Here is a 22,529-nt window from a genome sequence, read left to right on the forward strand (position 1 = left end):
CCAATAAAATCTTTTGTAGTTTGTAGATATCTGTAATTTTAAAATCTATAATTATGAATTTTGTAATTATTCGTAAAGGTTTAGGTTCGATTATAAATTATCTCACATCGTAGTGTTTTTTGATAATAGTGATCCGGCGGGTTTAAAAATAAAGAATTAGCAGGGCTCTGGTTGTATGATATGGCGAAATATCGGCTAATTTACAGGTAAGTGTAGAAAAAAAATCCCTCAATATTAAGACGTTATAATTTATATTATGCTATATTTTTAAGAAAAACCCCAAGACCAAAGTAGATAAACCGATTTTTTAGCCGGCTAAAAATCGACTTAAAAGTCTAAAAATATAGTAATTACCCAACTATAATCTTAAGGCATCAAACAAAAGCATTAAATACAGGGCCGTGACTTTAAAAAAACATGGTTCCGAAGTCCGGTTTCTTGAGAAAAATTTTTTAAAATTTAAACTTAATTAGAAACTAATTAATTTCAAAAATTTTCATATTTAATAAATTTATATATATATTTTGTCTTACAATTTGGATAAATAATAAATTAACACGAAAATTATCTTTAGAATTTTGGAACGAAATCATTAGATGTAATGTATTATTTACATATAAATATTATTCCAATTTATTATTTATATTATAAATGAAATATGATGCATTAAAAAAATTGTTATGATTATGACCCTGAATTCTGTAATTTTATAATATTTCAATTCATAATTAATGTAAACATCTAACAAAAATTTTAACAGTAGGTGCAAGCAATCAAATCACCTATAAGAAAATAATAATTGTCTCCTTTTGCATAGAGTTCGGAATTAAATAATTTTGATCCTTGCTATATACAAAAATTTATAAATGATTGTTGAATTGGCAAAATTTTTATAAGCTGGAAACTTGCAAAAAAAATATATGCAAGGTGAAAAATATTTGGGATGGAGGACTTTGAATTATAATCACAAGAAATTAGATTATTTCATATTACATAATATATAAAATTGAAAAATAAAATAGGCTACCTTTTTAAGAATACGCTGGTAAGTAATTAAGAAGCATAAAGCCAACCCTTTGAATATAATGGATCTTATAATTTTTCTGAAACAATAAATTTTAAATATTATATCTAATTGTAATATAATTTTAAAGAAAATGTGATATCTAATTTTGCTAGAAATAATTAAAAATTAATATTTTAATATTTAGAAGTTTTGTATGATAAAAAAAAAGTAAGATTTGTTTTGATGTACCTTTAACCTCAAATTCTTACAAAATATGCAAAAAAAAATTCAATGATTATTTTTTGTTATATAATTTCGAACGATTAAATCTTATTTGATAAAAATAATTAAAATAAATTCCCTATAATGAAAGATAAAAACTTGACTTACATTATTTATAAGAATATCAAATTGTAATTAAAAAAATTGATTTATCAAAAATAAATATTCTAAAAAACTAATCAACGGAATCATTAAAATGGAAGAGAAAGTTTATTAGAAAGTTAGTTGTAAAATAAAGAAGGGAGGGGGTAAGGTTATTTTTGCTATAAATGGATTTATATTTTCTTTTATAAAAATATATTAATAACCTATTTGACATGGCATAGTTATTTAAGATATTAAAATTTTATTTCTTGAATTGAAAGTTCAAACTTTTTCTTTTTAAATATTATTACTTTTGTTTTTATTTTTACTGATTACTTATGAATAAAGTTCATTGTTGAAAAATTTATAAAAATTAAAACTTATTATATATATATATTTAATGTATAATAATGTTAGATGACATTTTATTAAAAACATTATTGTTTTTTCTTAAAAAAGAAAGAAAAAAACTGTTATAACATGATAACTTTCGATCTATAAAAAAACACAGAAGAAAAGATATAATATTAAAATTAAAGGTGACACAGTTCCACCGACCTATTGACCTATTCCGACAATTAATTTTATTTTATAAAAAAAATTATCATCTTTATCATGCTAAAAGTATTTATAACTTTTTTGATAATATTATTTAAAATTATAAGAAAATAATTTAAATCTTTGTATTTGTACTATCTAAAATGGCCGCTTTTGCCCTGTCAAATAAAAAATATTGGGAATAAAAATTAAAACTAATTATTTTATAATATATTTTGATTTTAGGAAATTTAGTAGACAGTAGTGATCTGCATTTGGCCTTATTTTTCAAGCCAGGCCCGACCCTATTTTTTAAAAAAAATTTGTCCATATTTTATTTGTCATGAAAAGCCAGATCCAAGAAAAAATTATTTGCCCTCCCCCCTCCCGGCCAGCCCGGAAAATATATTATTTAGATTGTAAAAAATATTTTAAATAAAAAATATTAACGCCTTGTTTCTTGCAAGAATTTTAAAATATTTCAATGCATTTGACAAAATTTAATATTATATTTAAGAATTTGAGCCCGACCCGGCTTGGCCCGAAAGTTTAAAAAAAATATTAACAGTGCATCGCATTGTTTCATTTTAGACCAGACAAACCGGATGCTTTTTCCCTGTGAAATAAAAATGATATCATTTTATAATAAATATTTTTTAAAATATAGAAAATTATTTAGTAATTGATAGAGCATTTGATTATTTCATTAGAACGAATAATTTCTGAACTCAAAATTTATCATCCATTTATAATAAGCAGCATAAATTTATAACTTGCTCCTAAACATATATAATATATTTGACTAATAATCAATAATCTATATTTTGAAATTTTTTATTTGCTAATTTTCAATTCAAAAAAAAATAAATTAAAAGAAGGCCAAGGGCGAGGTAGAATGTTATGATTTTAAAAGAATTACTTTTTTTTTTAAAAAAAGACCTTTTCAAAAAAAATGATTATACTTAATAATAATAAAGTGTGCAAGATTTTATAGTGGAGAGAATATTGGATCAGATCTATTTTTATTGATTCAACAAAATAATTTTATTGATTCATCAAAATAATTTTATTGATTCATCAAAATAATTTTATATAAATCGATATGAAAATATGTTATGCGAATTGGGTGGGGGTGAATAAAATATATAAAATTATTTTGTTAACCTTCAAATTTCGTAATTTATAATAATAATTAACACTAAAATGATAAAAAAATTAAAAAACGGAGATTTTCTTAAAATTCTAATATTAAACTTTGAATTTAAAAGCTAACTTTTATAGAGAAATCAGCGTAGAAAGATATAAAAGAAATTACCAAGTCTAGAATAGTCCAGTTAATATAATATAAAGATAACGAGTGTGATTTTGTATAATAAAAATTTAATCTGAATTTGCTGATAATTAATTGTTTCTTAAGAATAAGTTAATATATTTTATTAAATTTAATTTAAAAAAAAGGAAGATATACTAGATGGGGCATTATTATCTATCAACAAATGATAGTTAAATATTTAACACCAATTATAATAAATCCTGTCAAAGGCGGAATTTTTACGATAATATATTTTTTGCAAAAATATATTCGATTTCTATTTATTTTAGAAATAAATTAAATATAAGAAAAATTTATTCAAGTCATTGTTTTATTTCTCACTCTTGACAAAGGCTAAAAGTCAAGTTATAGGAGGTAATATTTTTTTTTCCGAATCGCGATATTAGAGCCCTATAAAAAAAATTTAATTTGAGCTAGGCTAAAAAATTTTAAATGAGAAATCTAAATTAAACGCATTTTTATTAAGTTAATAAAATTAAAAAAGTAAAATAGCTAATGTCCGATCCCAGAGACATTTTAATCGTAATTTTATTAGATAAAAGTAACGAAAAAAAATTTTTTTTATAATATTTTTTTACATTTTACCCGAGCACGGTTCAAGCCGAATATATAGTAAAAGTTGAACCGGTAAACCATTATTTTTTAAAATTTTTTTAGGAATGATGAACCTAAAGACTACAAATGCTTGTAAATCGGGTTGACTTTCGTGATTCCATATAAAATTATCTCTCCTATATATATCTAATTGTACAATAATTCTTTGAGGGCAAATAATTCAAAAATTAACTATAATATCCTTAAAAAACTAAGTCCAATCCATATCTGAATTTTTAGGACTAAGTAGGTCAGGTAAAAATTTAATTTTGGGACAAATGCCATAAATATCTGCTCAGACCCGTGCAAAGGGAGGAGCGGGTGAGGCAGCCTACCCCCTGGAGGCCAAAAAAGGCTATTTTATGGGCCGCCAAATTTTTTTTCTTTCTTGGATTTTAATAGTAAATTGTAATAAACAAATATTATGTAATAAAAAAATATTTAATTTTATAATTTAGTTATTCATTATAAATTATAAATTTTTATATTTTACTAAAATACATTGCATAAAAATATAGCATTACCAAACAAATTGAACTGATTCGAAAAGGCGTTCCTTTTATTTTAGACGAATTTTGAACTTGAACGTTCGTTTTTACGCTCAATAATTTAAAAAAGTTATAATTTCTATTTTAATCCGTTTTTGAACTGGAGTTCAGATTTAGAAACATTTTTAATTTTTTGATATGGAACATTTTCCATTTAATGTTTCATTTATATATTTATTTTCAATAAAAATTCCTGCTCTGTATCAATTCCAAAAATATTTACACATATTATTTTTTTTATAGTGATTAGACAGTATTTAATTAATTGTATATATCAATTATTTATGTACTTTATAAATCTAATAATATTTTAAATTTAAGAATTAATATTCCTTTAAGTTACCAATGTTCCAATTCGGTACATGAACAATAAAATTTATTATTTAACACAAATCAATATGTAAACAAAAACGAATATACTATAATTATTTATATAACATCTTCATTTAGCAACTACAGCATTGAAGAATTGCTAGTAAATTTGTAGAATAAATATTATTTTACAGCATCAACTTATTGTGAGTCAGACGATAGTGGTGAATAGTAGAGATGAAGGTTGTATAATACAAAATCTCTATGCAGGTAGTTATAATCTGAGGCAACCATGCATCTTGAAACACATTGAAAAAGAATTTATATTGGTCTAAGTGTATATATCAACTAAACAAAAAAAAAACTAAACCACTATAAAAACTGTAAAATATAAATGATTTAAATTCACAGTATCCTCAATTCAGAGTATATCAGAAAATCAAATTTGTGTATATATTGTTAAAATTGTGGTATATCATATTAGAAGTTAATTAAAAATTACATATTTTATTTTATATGTAAAATAAAAATATTATTTCAAAACGGATATTTTTTAAATATAATTTTTACAGTTTGAATGAACGCGTTTACGAATTTGAACGGGTTCATTTTTTTAATAAAGGAACATTGAACGTAATTTTTTGTTAATAAACGAAGAACGCGAAAGAATTCGCTTTTTCAGAAATGTTTATCATACTACAAATAATATCTAATTCATATTCTAAGCTGTTTATTAATTCCCATTCGGCGCAGTTCGTTATTTATGATTTATTTATGGTTGTAAATAGGGGATTTTTAAAGGGCTGCAGAATTCATTTTCGCCCTGGGCCGCTAAGTTTTCGCACGGCTCTGTATCTACTTAATATTATTAGAGGGATGGGGCTCCGTCTATTATCAAATTAGTTTTAGCAAAAAAATATTGCCCAATTTCGGTTTGACCTGAGGCAATAAGCCTAAAAGACAATGTCATCTACTGGATCAACTCAGTCCTTAAAAACTTCCGATTCAACTCCTATACAAAATCAAATAATCAAATGCATTGCTTAGCAAGTTTTTTGAATATATATATGTTGGGTATACCTAAAACGAATTATTTGTTATTCGATATTCGATTGGTATTTTACGAATACGAATAACACATTCGAATCGAATTCGAATAAGGAAAATATATTATTCGTCGAATAATTTTTTATCTATTATTCGATCGAATTATTCTAGATTATTCGATTAAAATAATTTATATTAATAAATATCGAAAAATAATCATATATTATTAGTAGGAATCAGGGTTGTGCATTTGACCGGTCAAATACGTTTCGGTCAATTGACCGATATTTGACCGGCCAAATATGGTCAAATACGGTCAAATGTGGTCAAATTCAAATATATTTTTTTAAAGTTAATATTAACTTTATTTTGAATATAATAGTAAAATGAATCTATAATATTAATTTTTTAATCATTCAATAACTAACGTGTAGCTATCTGTATCAGAGTCTTGTTCTGATTCATATTCAATATTATCATTTTCTTTAATATTTTTTAAACAATTTTCCTGATATCTTAGATCTTAAATCGATTTCTATTTTCATAAGAATATTAACCCAAATCGACCTATTTCTTTCTAAAGAAGAAGTAGAACTAGGAATTGTTAGTCTCTTAATGGGCAGGGTAGACAAAGTTTAATCTATTAACTTGAGGTCGGAATTGATTGTTTCTGGAAATTACTACTTTCCACATATTTTGCTATATTAAACATGCTGTTTTTGCTTCTGAAATTAATTATATCACTTAAAATATTTTGGTCATCACTACCTTGTAAAATAGCTAATTCTTGAATTATATCACATACTTCATTAATTACACTACTAGTGAGTTCTCTTCTTGATATTGTGGACCCGAAAAATAAGCAAACATTGTGATCACATGTATTTACATCTTTTTTCCCTTTTTTAAACATATTTTTAATTTATTTTTCCTTTAAATTTTTTAGAGTATTTGACCGTATTTGACAGGTCAAATACTCCTCCGGTCAATTGACTGAATTTGACTGGTCAATTGACCGACTTGCCAACCCTGGTAGGAATTATTTGCAATTATTTCTATTTGATAAAATTTCCTAGTGGAATAATGAAGAAACATTTTATATTTCTAAATGTTGTTAACGGCTGTTTTTCTTCGAATAATTCATAATACAAAATAACTTCCGAAAATTGTTTTACGATGGACGATATGTAATTTATAACACATATACAATTATAAATAACTAGTAGCTATCCCGTCAAGAATGACGGGGGAACCAGATATTTCTCCTTTGTTTGATGATGGAGAAATCATAAATTTGACTTTTTGCAAAACCTTTGTGTTTAAAAAATTTGTTGGTATATTTGTCTTCTACATGATATGAATATTATATTGATTTTTCTACATTATAATATAAATATACTATATGTATCTATATTATCTTACTAAATTTGTTTGTCTTTTATCCATAGTTAAATTTTACAAAATAAATTTAATATGCTATCTTTTTAATTTACGGTTAAATAAAATTTTCGAATTCAATCGAATCGAATAATCATTTTATTATTCGTACGAATATGAATAATGAATTATTCGATTTAAGCGAATATGAATAATTCCATTATTCGATTCGGAATTTCGAATCGAATACGAATAATATAATTATTCGATTAGTATTTTTGTAGGTCTAATGTTGGGATACTCTGCATTTGAGCACAAACCTGCTTTTATATGTGTAATAAATAAAATAAATATTAGTTGCTTTCTTGTGCGTTTTGATGAAATTTATAAAATGTGCTTTTCTGTAAAATTATAATCCTAATAAATTTGTAAAAGAAAAGGTTCGAACTAAAACGTTCGGCAGTATTTTATTTTAGATCTAGATGCGGCGCGGCTCGACTTCTATAAATGGAACTAGGAAATAAAACTCAAACACACTCAAAATATTAATGTTGTTAAGATAATACATTTTTTAAATGTCTCACTTACATAGAGCGCTCTTGTAAAACATTTGTTTGGTCTAGGAAAGCTAATTTTGGAGAAAAACTGGTATTCCATTAGACCCATTGAAATAATTTAACTATAATCTAATTAAAATTTATTAAGATCAAAATTGTAAATATCCTAGAGTGCAATTATTTCTTTAGTTAGATTAAGCGTAAACAAAATTAATGTGATTTAAACATAGTAGATTAAAAATATTTATAAATTTTAAAATACTATAATCAATTGCCACCTTTTAAAATTTGAACCGAAGACATCTAGGGTCTTCTAGTAGAGATGTTATGGCCAAGGACGTCTGTCATAAGGGAGGGGGATATGACATAAGATCAACAATAAAATTGAAGGGTGGTAGGGGAGGAGAAGCGTAGTTTTGATTTGGATTTCCTATTTTTCTAATCATTTTTATTTGAATTTCCTTTATTTGTTAATTTTTTCCATCTCCAAATAACTAATGCAGACAATGATTTTCTAAATAATCGGTTGAAAATTTCAATAATCTTGATTCAATATTGGAATTAATCATCTTTTATTCGTTTTAGTGCTTTTATAATATTATTAAATTGATATCGCAATTATTTTCACAAATTCTTTAAGTTAATTTTCGGATTGGACTCGGATCTACAGGAAGAAAAAGTTTGATCGGATTGGTTGGGCAAATATATTTTAAAAAAACTCGCATCAGATAGATTCGAAAAAATAAATAGAATGCAAAGCTCTAGTTCAAATCCAACCTATTTGAATTTGGTTAGATAGAATTAGAATAAACCCCTATAAAACTCTGATAATATTATACTATCAATTTACATCAGTGTAATTCTATACCAAATCGATAACTTTTCGGCCCGCCTATTTAATTTTGATAAAATTTTGCATACTGAGAACATCATTATAAAGCATCGAATCCAAAATTTTAGTCTTCACGTATTAGTAGTTTTTTAGAAATCAATGGTCAAAAGTGCCAAAAATAAAAATTATATGTCATTTTGTAATTCTATTAAAGGCCTTTTATAAAATATTAAGAATTTTTATTTTGCGGTTTTTATTTAAGTTATAAATTTGGGACTGTAAACTGCAGGTGTTTCGCTTTCCGAATTTTTTTAAATTTAATATTTGTTATTCACTTATATTATATCTATAAGTAAAAAATTCTAACTTGGAACAGCCATAGGTTTTTAGTTACGATTTAAATAATATGATTATTTTTTTCTGGCGCTCCTATATAAAATAATGCATTTTTGTTAAAAAAAATTTCCCATTTTTGAGCATAAATAATAAGATTTTTCAGCATTAATATCATGAAAAATTTAATACGTAGCCGTTAACAGCCTTATTTATTATATTACTAGTCGATAACCCGCAAAGAATGACGGGAATAATAAAATCTTGAATTATTATATAAAATTTTTTTAAAATAATTTGTTATATAAAATAAATGACAAATTTTAATGATTATTTATTCATTTTATTAAATTTAGCGTAAAATATATGAAATTGTAATTAAAAATGTAGGGTAGATATTGAAAAATTGGTATTGTATGTCATTTCCAGAGTTCAAATATAGTTGTTTAGATAAAAAAATTTATACTGGCATTTTTGGGGTGGTAATATGAGATAAATGTTTATTTTTCAATTGGCTAAATATAATTTAAATTTATTTGTTAAATCTAAATTATAATAAGTACTTAGGATTAGTGAGGGAGGTTAATTTTCTAGCATGGGAAGATATTGATAAATAGGTATTTTATACTATTTGCAGAGCTACCATATTGTGGTTGAGATAAAAAAAAATTTTACTGCCATATTTTGGGATGGTAAATAATTTAAATTTATTTGTTAAACATAAATTGTAATATAAAAATAATCTTATAAAAATTAATAAATTTTACTTTGATTGAATATAATATGAGATCAATGTTTATTTTTCAATTGGCTAAATATTTTAAATAATATTCATTCTTACCATAATTTGAGGTGAAATTAGTATTCTTTTTAATATAACACAATAAGATCTAAATTATATAAATTAATTGAAAAATATGTTAATAGCAAAATAAGAAAGATTATATTACAAAATTTAAGTGGAAGAACATTTGCCATTAAAACGTTAAGTCATATGTTCGAATCCCGTGATGTAAAAAAATTTTTCTTAAAATTTAACATTAGAGATATATAGTCTCCATCGATTTATTTAACATTAAGAGGATAGGAAAGTTGATAGAAAAAATAAAAATTAACATTAAGATGATAGGAAAAATAAAAATTAACATTAAGATTATAAGAAAACGTTCATTTCATGATTACGGTGATTATATAAATATTATTACTATTAGTGTTGTTAATCAGCTCGATTTAAGCCGATTTTTATAAACGGCTAACTCAATATTTTATCCACAAAAATATTAAAGCCTGAAGATTTGGCCCATAGATGGCACAAAGGTTTAGACATCTAGTGAAATCTCGATGCTTAGACAATTATTATCTTGTTAAAATATTGATTTAGCCTTTATAAATCGGCTCAAAATGAGCCGTTTAACAACACTAATTAATATTGATAACCTGTAAAAAATTAATTGTATAATAATGATTAATTTCCTAAAAAACTAGTTACGATTCCCATATCTCCTGCAGGAAAATATAATAATTAATTTTTCATGCACCTGCCTGCTATTAATTAATTTTTATTTTACAAATATTATGATATTAATTATATTTTTTACATAAAATTATAATGTATAATATAAATGTTCTAATCCTTTTAAAGAATTTAAGCACTTTAATTATAAAATAAATCAGCCAACAGTCAGGGTTGGGCAAATTTTCAGAAAATTGTATTCGGATACAGATACAGATACTTTATAAAATTTTGTATTTAAGATACTAGATACTTTAGAAAAATTTCAATAAGATATAAGATACAAGATACTTTTTTAAAATACTTTAAATAGTCAAAATAAAAATGTATAAAGCTTTATTTTTATATCTATAATATAAATTTATAAAAAAATATTTAAAATAAATTGTAGAAAATAACAAATTTATTATAAAAGATAATGCGATATTCCATTTAATAATTATATAATTAGTAAATAATAATAAATCAGCATCATATATCAGCATTATTTTTTAATATTATTAATTTTTCAAATGATTTATCGTTTAATCTTTGACGATTTGGTCTATTAACCATATTAGCAAAGCTAAATAATCTTTCAACGGGGGCTAAGGAGGGTAATATTGTGTTATATTTAATAAATATTTCTTTTATATATTTATAACTATTTAACATATTTATACTCCGCCTGTCATCTTTCATATAATTTAGGACATCTATTTCAATATAATTTATTGAATTATTAGAATTAGATGTGGTACTTTTAAGGCAAAAGTAATCATCATCTTCATCGATTGAAGATTTTGTTGAAGTATTAATTTCAATATTATTTTTAAAAACAATTAAAACTTCATGTAATAATAAAACTGAAAGTATTTTTTTTCTTTTTCACCATCAATCCAACGATTTTTAAAATCGGGATGAGAAATAGTTGCCAAAAATGCACTTTTAAAATTGTTATCAAAATCATATATATTTTTAAATCTTTTATTTAAATAATTTTCTATGGCAATAGCTATTAGTTTGCAAAATTGTAGATTGGGTTGAATTAAATTTGTAATTTTTTTTAACGACATTTAGAGCTGATTCTTCATAATAGCAGTTGATTTCACTCTGTGTTTTGTCAATCGCTATAGCCAATGGGGCCATTATATTGCAATATTCTTCTAAATATTGAATTTCAATATCTTAATTTAGGAAATTCTAATTTTTGACATAATTTAGGAAGTTCGCCTTTAAATTTTAATAAACTATGTAGACTATCATACAAACTATTCCATCTAGTGCAACAAGGTGTAACTAATTGTTTTCCTAAAACTGCTTTGATAAGTTCTGCAGTTTTAGGCCTATTATTTGCATTCCATAGCTTAGTACATTTAGCTATTGCAGGATGATGAATTTTAGAAATGTTAGGAGAATCCTTAATAGCTCTCTCGACATCTGTTGTGGCAATTAAACTTATCGTATGGCACAAACAACGAATGTGTTGAGGCAATGTTATTGAAGCTTCTTTAGACCCTTAAATAAACAAATAAATAATTTTATTTGAATAAAATTTTTTACTAAATTTACAATATCATAATAAATTTTAAAAAAGTATTAAATAATACTTTCAATGATTTCGAATTCTATACATTCATCATCATTGATGTCAAAGTCATTCTCTACAGCTTCCATAGAATATCCAAACTCCTTGAAAGCTTTCTTAAAGTTAGAGCAGTTAATTGTAACAGTTGCTATAACTTTTTCGTCAATACCAAAGTCACGATAAATTTCTTTATTATGATCATCTTGAAGTACTTCAAAAAATTTACCATTAAGTATGCTTAGTTTAAATTTATTGTTATAATTTTCGGTTGAAGAATCATCTGAAGACGAAGATAAACATATTATTCTATTTTCTTCTTCCATAATTTTAAAATAGACAGATATAAAACGATTCAAATATGGTAGTTCTAATTGTTAGCAAATTGCTATATGACGACCAACGTCATATATCAAAAATTATCTTAAAATATCTAAATTTTGATTAAATTTTACATTTAAATCTTAAAACAATATCATTTTAAATTTTAATACTATTTAAATTAACCAATATAAATTTTTTTTAAAGTATCTGTATCTTTTTGAATACAAAGTTGGTTAAGATACAAATACTTTTAAATAATATGTATCTTAGATACTGGATACAAGATACTTTCAAAAATTTTAAAAAAGATACTTTACAAATATCCGCGATACTGCCCAACCCTGCCAACAGTAATAACATGAATAACTTAATTTTCAAATATTGAGGAGGAAAACACTATATTGATCAATGCCGTAAGCGTTTATCAAATCTAGATAATATAAATTCTGATAATGATTATGTAATAAATAATATCATCATAGCATCCACATCAATAGATACAATCAATATTCCCTTAAATGAAATTGGAATATCTCCTATTAAGAAAAAAAACTTAATGAAAAAATTATCCAACGAAAATATCAAAAGCTATTTCAGAAATAATAATTAACAATCCAGAATAGATGTGTTGCCAAGGAAAGCTTACAAAGACCATATTCAGATCAAATAAGTATACCTGTACAATTTTAGAAATAGGCTGAAAAGCTTTATAAACGGTATAAATTTTTCTTAGCCGCAATACCAGAGTATGAGGCAGAAGAGATAAAATAATTTAGTAAATTTAACACAATACCTGGGACATAAAAATTTCACGCAGTGTTTCCAATCGTAACTAAATACTAAAATATATTTAATTCGCAAACGTTTATGGAGAATATATGTGTCTGTTAATGAAATTGAGGATATGTGACTTGTATATAAGAAAACAATTGGTGGTTAGGATTTGTGCAAAAAGTGGGTGTAAATAGAGATGAAAGTAAATTTTTTCTATCATAAAGGACGAGCAAATTCTTTTGTTTATGCATTGACAACAGATCTCCTTTTAATATCAAAAGATAATATTTTAACAGTGAGCCCATCAAAAATGACTTGGCATACTTATTATTTATTGCAAAACGAAATTATGAAGGAGTCAAAAATACTAAATTTAATGAAAAGCCGAAAATAAGTAATATCTTTCGTGAATTTTAATTTTCCTATCATTGCAAAATTAATAAAATAATTTTTCAAAAATTAGATTATAATCGAAATAATTTCATTTCATGATATTAAGGCTGGAAAATCTTATTATTTAAAAAATCCCCAAAAAATAATATAATGCGTTATTTTATACAGGGCCGGCCATCTATTTTTGGGAAAAATATTTTTTTTTAAATCGTAATGACTAAAAAGCCCATGGTCCCAAGTTTAAATTATTCTTACATATAGATAGGGGTGTACCGACCGATACCATTTTTTGGAGGCCGATCAGATATTCCCAATATTAAATTGATATCGGCCGATTACCGATCCGATATCATATCTAATTATGTATTCTGTAAAGATACCAATGGTTTCTATTTTTAATATATTTTTTGTTAGTATAACATCTATATTTAACTATACCATTATGTCATTTAAATATATTATAATGATCAGTTATAGTTTATATTCAATTCAATAAAATATTTTTATTGTTAAATCACTTTTATATAAAATAAGTAATACATTAATCTATATACATAATAAGTAATAAACAAATATATATGAAATTTGAAATAAATATTTAACAATAATATTTAACAATAATATTTAACAATAATATATCAGATTTCTTTTTAAAAATACCAAAATTTCCAATTTATCCCTGCGGCGAGATAACTGTCAATATCACCAGCTTCACTAAAAACTGATTCTGAAGAGATTATCGCACACTTTTATAAACAGAATGCCCCAAAAAAATAACAATAAGAATGTTTATTGATTAATTAAAAAAATATTACATAAAAATGGATTTCGATTTTATTTATGATTTTAGATATAACTTTTTTTAAAAAATTTTAGAACATATTATTTTGTTTAGACGCCATTTTATATCGAATCGGAAAATTTTATAATATTGGCCGATAACCAGGGATCCAAAACGAACCTGAACCGTTAAAAACCGGTATTTTTTAACGAACCTAAACCTCTAAAAAAATTCTAGCCGAACCTGAACCGAACCGCTAAAATGCCTGAACCGGTTCGAGTCTCATAATTTTATGCTTATAATGTGTAAGTTATTACTAGTAGTATATTGCAAAAATTTTAATTATATTAAAATTGTTTTAAAAATTATTATCAATCACATTTGATTGATAAACGTCAGTCATAATTTTTATAAACTTTAGTATATTGCCATTTTACAACATTTTTTACAATATTTTAAGCTTATAAATTATAATGCCTAGAAAAAAATTAAATCTAATATATAAATTATTTACATATAGTATAATAAATGACACATCAAATCTGATATCATACTGGCAATGCCAGCTACCCAAGTTAGTGTGGAAAGTTTCTCAATAATTAAATTTATATTATCTCCTTATAGATGTAATTTGAGTGAGACGAATTTTGTAAATATATTAATTGTGCGTCTTAATAAAAAATTTTAAGTAATTGTTCATATTAAAATTAAACATTGATATATTTATTAAATATATTTATAAATTAAATATTATTTTATAATGTGCAATTAATAAAAATGAAGGTTTTTATTTTAATTATGAAATAAAAAAAAATTTCCTTATACATAATCCTTTTTATTTTTTGCGAACCGAACCTGAACTTTCGTTTCGGTTTGGATCCCTGCCGATAACCAATATTTTAAAATGGGTGAAATATCGGCCCGATCCGAAAAAAATATTGGTACATCCCTACATATAGATATAATATAAGTGAATAATAAAATATTAAATTTAAGGAAATTCGGAAAGCGAAATACCTGGAGTTTTCAGGTTCAAAATTTATAGCTTATATAAAAACCGCAAGATCATTATTTTATAAAATCTTTAATATTTAATAAAAGTCCTTTAATAGAGTTACATGTTTTCTAATGATGTCCTATCAGTATGCCAAATTTTATGTAAATTTAAAAGGTCGGGTAGAAAAGTTATGGATTTGGCATGGAATTAATATACTATCAATTTTTTAAAATTAAAGAGTTAAATATAAAGAAAATATACATTATATCCAAAAATATTCCCTTTAAATTGTTTTTTAAATTTCACTGGAAATAAAAATCACAGATAATTTCATGAACGATTTTTAACGTTATTTCCAAATTTAATTCATAAACAATTAAGACAATTTAAATTTTTATTGTTGTTAAAAAAAGTAATCGTTAAAATCTTCAGAGGAAAATAATATATTTTGTTATAAAATAAAAACAATAAACATTATTAAACAATGGGACAACAGATTCACTACCATCGACATAATTATAATAAAAATCAATAAAAAAATAATATTAACATATCTTAAGTGATATATGAAAATTGAATTCAAAATACAACATTTATAAAAAAAAATTTAAATAGTTTTTAAGGTAGAATTTTAAAAGCTACAAAATAATATATAATTTGTGACTCAAGCATAAATATTTTTGAAAATGGATTCACATTTTTAAATGTAGGCATAAATTTTTGGGCATAGCATCAAATATTTTATTATACTAAAATTTACAATATTAATTAAACAGTCCAGCAATAACTCATATAATATTAATCGAAAATTCAAAAAATATCCCACCCTTCTCAGAAAAAAAAAACAATTGAGGGGAATTTTTATGGGGAGTTATATTCCATCTACCATAAATATAGGCCCCATCTCAAAAATTCAATCTTAAATTTGTTTCTCATATTTTGTTATTTGCCTGATTGAATTTAATAAAAAAAATTTTAAAAAAAATTAGAAGTTGGAAATATTTATTATTCATTAGAAAATAAAATAAATATTTTGCTATATAAGATATTTTAAAATTTGGGCAAGAGGTTTCAACAGGCTAGAAGCTTCCCCCTCCTCCCTCTTTTTACTAAATTTTATGTAAGGGATTTAATAAGATTATTGAGAATTAAACTTATACTAACATGGAAATTAATAATCTAGTAGTTAAAGTGGTATATCAAATATAAGATCTCCAAAATTTATCTAATAAATTTTATGTAAAGGATGTAGTAATTGAGAATTAAATTTTACAATTAATTAAACTTACTTTCAGTCAATCAATAGAACAAACATGGAAATTAATAATTAGTAGTTAGAATTGATCAAATATAAGATCTCCAAAAATTATTAGCATGGTCAGAGGAGGTTAATAAATTTTTGAGGTTATACAAAAATATGTCATTTTAAAAAAAGGTTATTATATTGATTGTTATTTAATTATCAATGTTTAATATGGCAAATATAATGTTTTATTTACATAATAAATCAATATATTTTTTTTTGGAATATCTTTTAAAAAGGTGAATTACTATTGGTTGTTTCATATTTTGAGTTAAATTAAAGGTTTGCATATAAATTTTTCAGTCAAAATCTTTAAAAAAAATAAGTTTCTTATATTATTCAATTATAAAAGTTAAATATATTTATTTTTAAATCTAATATAAATATAAGCCATTTATCATAAATTTTATTTTATATAATTTAATAATATTTATTTTACTAAATCACTTAGTCAGTTATGATTAGCTCTTAGGTTAATGCAAGCAATTAATAACCTTTACAATAGGTACAAAATAGAATAACTAATATTAAATACTATTTTCATTTTTGTTTAGATATTAATTTAAATTTACAGTAGGTCAAAATAATCAAATTAAATTTAAATCTCTACCTTCAATGACTAGACATTTTCTAAACTTCTCTATATTTTAGAGAGATAATATGATATACAGATGTCACTTGTAAATTAACTGACTGTTAAATAGTTATATTAATATAATGTTAAAAAATTTATTATGTATTTTTACTTGACAGTGGATAACGACTACATAGTCTAGTAGATTTCGGTATACCTATGATCGTATGGATACTTCTCCGTAATTCCCCCAATTCTCTTATTAATCCATTATAATGCGGAAAAACATATTATAATAATAACTTTATTTATAATCGTAATAATGGAAATTAACAAGTGTCAAACAACATCAAAATTCTTCTTGAGGGAAGAATTAATTCCAATATAATTTAAAGTTGGCAATCTAATTAGATATAATCAATTTATTAGCGTAATTTTAGAAAACAAAATTAATAAGTTTCACAAATAAAATTTCTATAAAGAAATTATTTTTAGACAATACATTTGCTCTCAAATCTTGTTCGCACACTCTCAACTAATTTTAACTAGTTTTATCAATTATTATTTTTTATAAATAATAGGCTTAATAAGTTTTAACTTCTATTAACACCTAACATGCAGTCTGCTAATGCCCCAGGGGCGGACTGGCCATAAGACCAGGTGGGCATTTTGCCCACGAAGTCGTTAGAAAATATCGATTTTTGAGGCCGATCAGAGGAAAATATCAAAAAAGAAGCCGATTAGAAAAAGAAATATTATTATGTTTACATTATTTTTCTTATCATTTATTTATTTTAAATGATAACTCTATTATTTGATTATCCCATTCCTTGAGAATTATCATGTCGTTTACTATATTTTAATGCAGGGGCGTCGCTAGCCTTTAAAATCTCAGGGGGCTCAACTAAAAATAATTTTTATGGAGGGCTTCGCTCCTCAATTTGCGGGCCTTCGGCCTGGTTTTATATTAATATATTATACTTTTTTAAATTTGCTAACTCTTAACTATTATTATGTCATTTATTATATTATGGATACAAAATTAACTTAAACAATATAAGACATTTCTAAAAATAAAATTTTTAAATACAAAATCTATTTATTATAGTAAAAAAATATTTTCGATTGCTGATATAAAAAAATTTAGCGTCTAAGGAATTACAAGTGATAAAAAAGGTTAGTTAATTCATAAAAATGCCTCAATTGATAATGGTTTTAAAACGATATATAATTCTTAGCAACTTACATTGACAAAAGGTCATGAAATTATCTATTACCATTTTAGACAATGTTTTATAGAATAGTCTAATAAGAAAAAATTTATAGGCCTAAACCAAATGAACAATTCTTGAAGAAGAGAGTATAAACGACCAATCAAAATCATATAACTATATGGTGGTTAGAGCTTCCTTTTAGATGACATGATGAAAGCTAGATAAGTAATCGAGAAAATTATTGTGAGATATCAAATTTCTAAAAGATTATCTTCCATTTTTAGTGATATATAAACGACTACACAGTTGACCATTATTACATATCTAAAATATGCAATCTATGCTCTCAGCAGCTGTAGTAATAAACTTAAATTACATAGCCACACAAATAATAGATGTTGGTTAATTTACAGTCATAGCCATGACACTCACGATCGTAACCCATATCAGAATTTATTATGTTAGAAAAATTGATGAAACAAAAACACTAAAAATCTTTAGAATAAATTATACAAATATATTGAAGCCTTGAACTATTTGCATGGCAAGGATGCCATATTAGAAATGAAACATTTTATAACTATAAAATAAGAACCATAGTTGTATGATGAAAGTAATTAAAATTTTATATATTATTATCGCACCACCTCTAGTTGGTATATTATATCTTAAAATAATAGTAGTTTGTAATAGAGATCTGCAAAAGTAGGCCCGGCCCGAACCCTGCCCAATATTTTTTAAGAAAATTCGGGCCGGGTCGGGCCTTAAATTTTTTTAAAAATATATCTAAATTTATCAATTTTATGTTGAATTGTTTATGTAAAATAAAAATATGTGATTTTATTTATAGAAAATAGACGCCATATAATATATATCGTTTATTTTGAGTAATTTGGTGGATAGAAATATCATTTGGAGAACTGGGTGAAAATAAAATAAACATAGATATAAAACATAAGATAAAAAAAAACAAACCTCCAGATGAGTTCATTTCAAGCATAGTTCTTTATTATTTTGTCTACCAGTAACTCTAGAACGGGTAAGGCGTTTGTTTAATCGTCATTATTTTCTTTGCTTATCTTTAATAAGAGATTCATCATGTTTTGTAGCAATGTGAGGGATTAGGGTTAGCCTAGACAAATAAAGAAATCAGGCAAAAATATAAATAAACTATTGTTTAAATTAAACAAACATTAAAATAATGTAAAACCGGTAGATAGTTCAATATTAGATGCTTTCTAGTAGTTGGAGGGCTATCATCAAAATAAATTTTTGGGGGACTTATCAAGCCTATTATGATATTCTAAAAGTTAAAAAATAACATTATGAATGTAATTTATTAAGATTAAGGTTAATTAATGGTAAGGTAATCAAAAAATAAGATTAAAAAAGGGGGGAAAAAGAAGAAGGTGTAAATTATTATATTATAAAAATAATAAAAATTAAATTAAAGGAATTGATAAGGTTTGGCTATCATCAGAAAAAATTTTTTGGGGGACTTATCAAGCATATTATGATATTCTAAAAGTTAAAAAATAACATGATGAATGTAATGTTATTAAGATTAAGGTTAATTAATTGTAAGGTAATTAAAAAATAAGATTAAAAATGGGGGGAAAAAAGAAGGTATAAATTATTATATTATAAAAATTAAATTAAAGGAATTGATAAGGCTTTGAGAAATAGTGGTTAATAGATAATAGAGATAGAAAGAAAAGAATGAGATAATAAAATTTAGTGATAAATAAATTCATTAAGGGAGGGGAAAAAAATAAAGAAAGAGTTATTTATAAGGATTGGAGATTATAAATAGGTTAGGATAAGAATATTTAAATATTTGAATATACTTGGTTATCTTTTTAATTATTGGTTATGAAAGAAAAATGTGAGTATAAAAAATTGTAATGTAAGTACTGACAAAAATTGTGAGTATGTTCAAAATAAATATACAAGTTGAGTATCTTGTAGAGATTTCATTAATGTGTAATTGATAATATGAGATGAAAATTGATAAGGTAATCTAAAAAATAAAGAAAGCATTAAGTGAAATAAAAAGTTTCATTCATATTTACAAAGTTGAGGGAATATTGTTTTTATCAATTCAAAGACTATTTTTCAAATCTCTCAATTCATGTTAGGTATGTGTACACCATCTCGAAATTCTATTCATCTGTTTGTATAAAATAAATAAATAAAATCAACAAATAAAAAAAATAAAAATAAATACGTACCGATGACATGATGTCACGATGACGTAGTGAGGACATCGGAAAATTATAATATAGATAATGTTTAATTTTTAAAATTATTTATAACTAAATAGATGGCGTTAAATACTTAAATGCAAATTGTTGCTATATTTATTATCAAAAGTATTTATTAGTAAAATTTATTATAATATTAACTGTAATATATTCAAATACGTAAAAGTGGCATTTTATCCAATATTTTATAAACAACTGTATATAATAGAGGATTATAAACTATATGAATTACTTATTTTTATAAAGAAATCTCTTATACTTAATTGGACCTTGAAAATATTTTTAGGAATAGGTATGATAATAAAATTTAAAAATAAATATACAGTTGATTAGTCATTTTGAACTCGGCTAATTATAATATTAAATTTTTTAGTTTTCAATTAATAAATGATTATATTTATTTAATTAGGGTTATATGATAATTAAATAATAATTTAAATAATAATAGTCATTTAAGCTTAAACTGTTAATACTAAATTAATATTTAGTGAGTGTTATTGATATTCTATTTTTATCACAAAATTTGATTGCAAGCTGACATAGTGAAAATATAATTTCTATGTATTAATCTAGTCTATCTAATATTTAAAATAGAATCCATTTAATAAATAATTAGACAGTCCTATTAATTTTTGAATAATAAAATAAATCTATATATTACTTAATAGAATTATAAAAGAAATCGTTCAGAGGGCAATCAAAAAAATTTATTTTTAGTTTAAAGGGTTAAAATTCTATTTAAATAATTTTTTTGCTTCAGAGAGCTATTCTAATTTTTCAGGGGGCTCGAGCCCCTGCGCCCCCTTCCTAGTGACGCTACTGTTTTAATGCATAAAATATCAATAACGTCGCTTGACGCTATTATATAGCATTACACATGCTTTTCTGTGTCCTCTTTCAAATGAAGTGAAAACGCTTCCGCTTGAGTAGAGTGAAAGCTAAGTTTTGATTAAGTTATTATTTATTTTTATGCATTGATTTATTGTAGAAATAATATAATAGCCAACATTTGCGATTGTATTTCTTGTTCTTAATTTATTGAAATTAAATAAAACCCAGGTATAATATTTTTAATAAAATAAATTTTTGATCAACTTTTCTATTGTGTCTTTTTAATTAACTAATTTTGTTAAGTCATGTTATTTTATTACTAACTAAGCTCAATAAGCACAGATTGTTAAAATCTTAACGATTGGATTACAATAATTTACTTATCATTTGCAATTCAGTAAAATTTATGGTACAAACCAAATATAATAATCAACTTTATATAGCTATTTTTACACTTATTTATATTTCATAATCCATTGACAGTATTGTTTTTTTATTATTACTGGCTGGTTCATCAGATTTCTTATAAAAATAAGTAATTTTATATAAAATATAAATTTTATTTGAATTTCCAGTTCACATCTTGAAATATTTTTTTTAGCCTTAAGTTATAAATTAATAATAGTAAATGTTTAATGCAACATCATATGAAAGGATAACCAAACATGATGACTTTATTGCCTTATATGAAAATACAATTCTTTAAAATAATTATATTAAATTTAATTTTACACTTATCTTGTTATATTTATCATGAGTAGTCATAGGCGTAGCCAGGATTTTCATAAGGGGGGGGGGAATAAAAAAATTACTGGGGGCTTCGACCCCAGACCCCCTTTTGGGCGGGCCGCTTTTCCCCGGCCTTCGGATGGATTTCTTTAGTCTATATATAGTCATAAAATATTTTTACAAATTTTAATAAAAAAAAATAAGCCTGGAACAAATATGAAATATATTTTTATTAGTTTATATAAAATAAAAATATAATAAATTACTTGTATTGTATATACCTTAATATAAAAGCATGGTAATAATTTATTCCAAACAATTATAAGAAATTTATTTATAAAAAGTAAGTAGATATATTGTTGATTTTACTCTATTATATAGAATTAGTTATAAAATACTAGGTAAAATTCCACTTTCACAGACATA

The 22,529-nt window shown here is 24.0% G+C and overlaps 1 protein-coding gene across 2 annotated transcripts in view; it reads right to left on the reverse strand.

Moving 5' to 3' along the window:
• The window catches only part of LOC135927752 (protein PF3D7_1417600-like), a 32,694-nt gene extending 15,547 nt beyond the window's left edge, over window positions 1–17,147 (reverse strand). For both annotated transcript variants that reach the window (XM_065463915.1, XM_065463916.1), the window contains exon 1: window positions 17,102–17,147. The gene's annotated coding sequence lies outside the window, so the exon portion shown is untranslated. The remainder of the gene's footprint in view (window positions 1–17,101) is intronic.
• Window positions 17,148–22,529: the final 5,382 nt, after the last annotated feature.

The sequence above is a fragment of the Gordionus sp. m RMFG-2023 genome, chromosome 4 (genome assembly GCF_954871325.1).
Source record: "Gordionus sp. m RMFG-2023 chromosome 4, tfGorSpeb1-WG-v2, whole genome shotgun sequence".
NCBI classification, from domain to species: domain Eukaryota; kingdom Metazoa; phylum Nematomorpha; class Gordioida; order Chordodea; family Parachordodidae; genus Gordionus; species Gordionus sp. m RMFG-2023.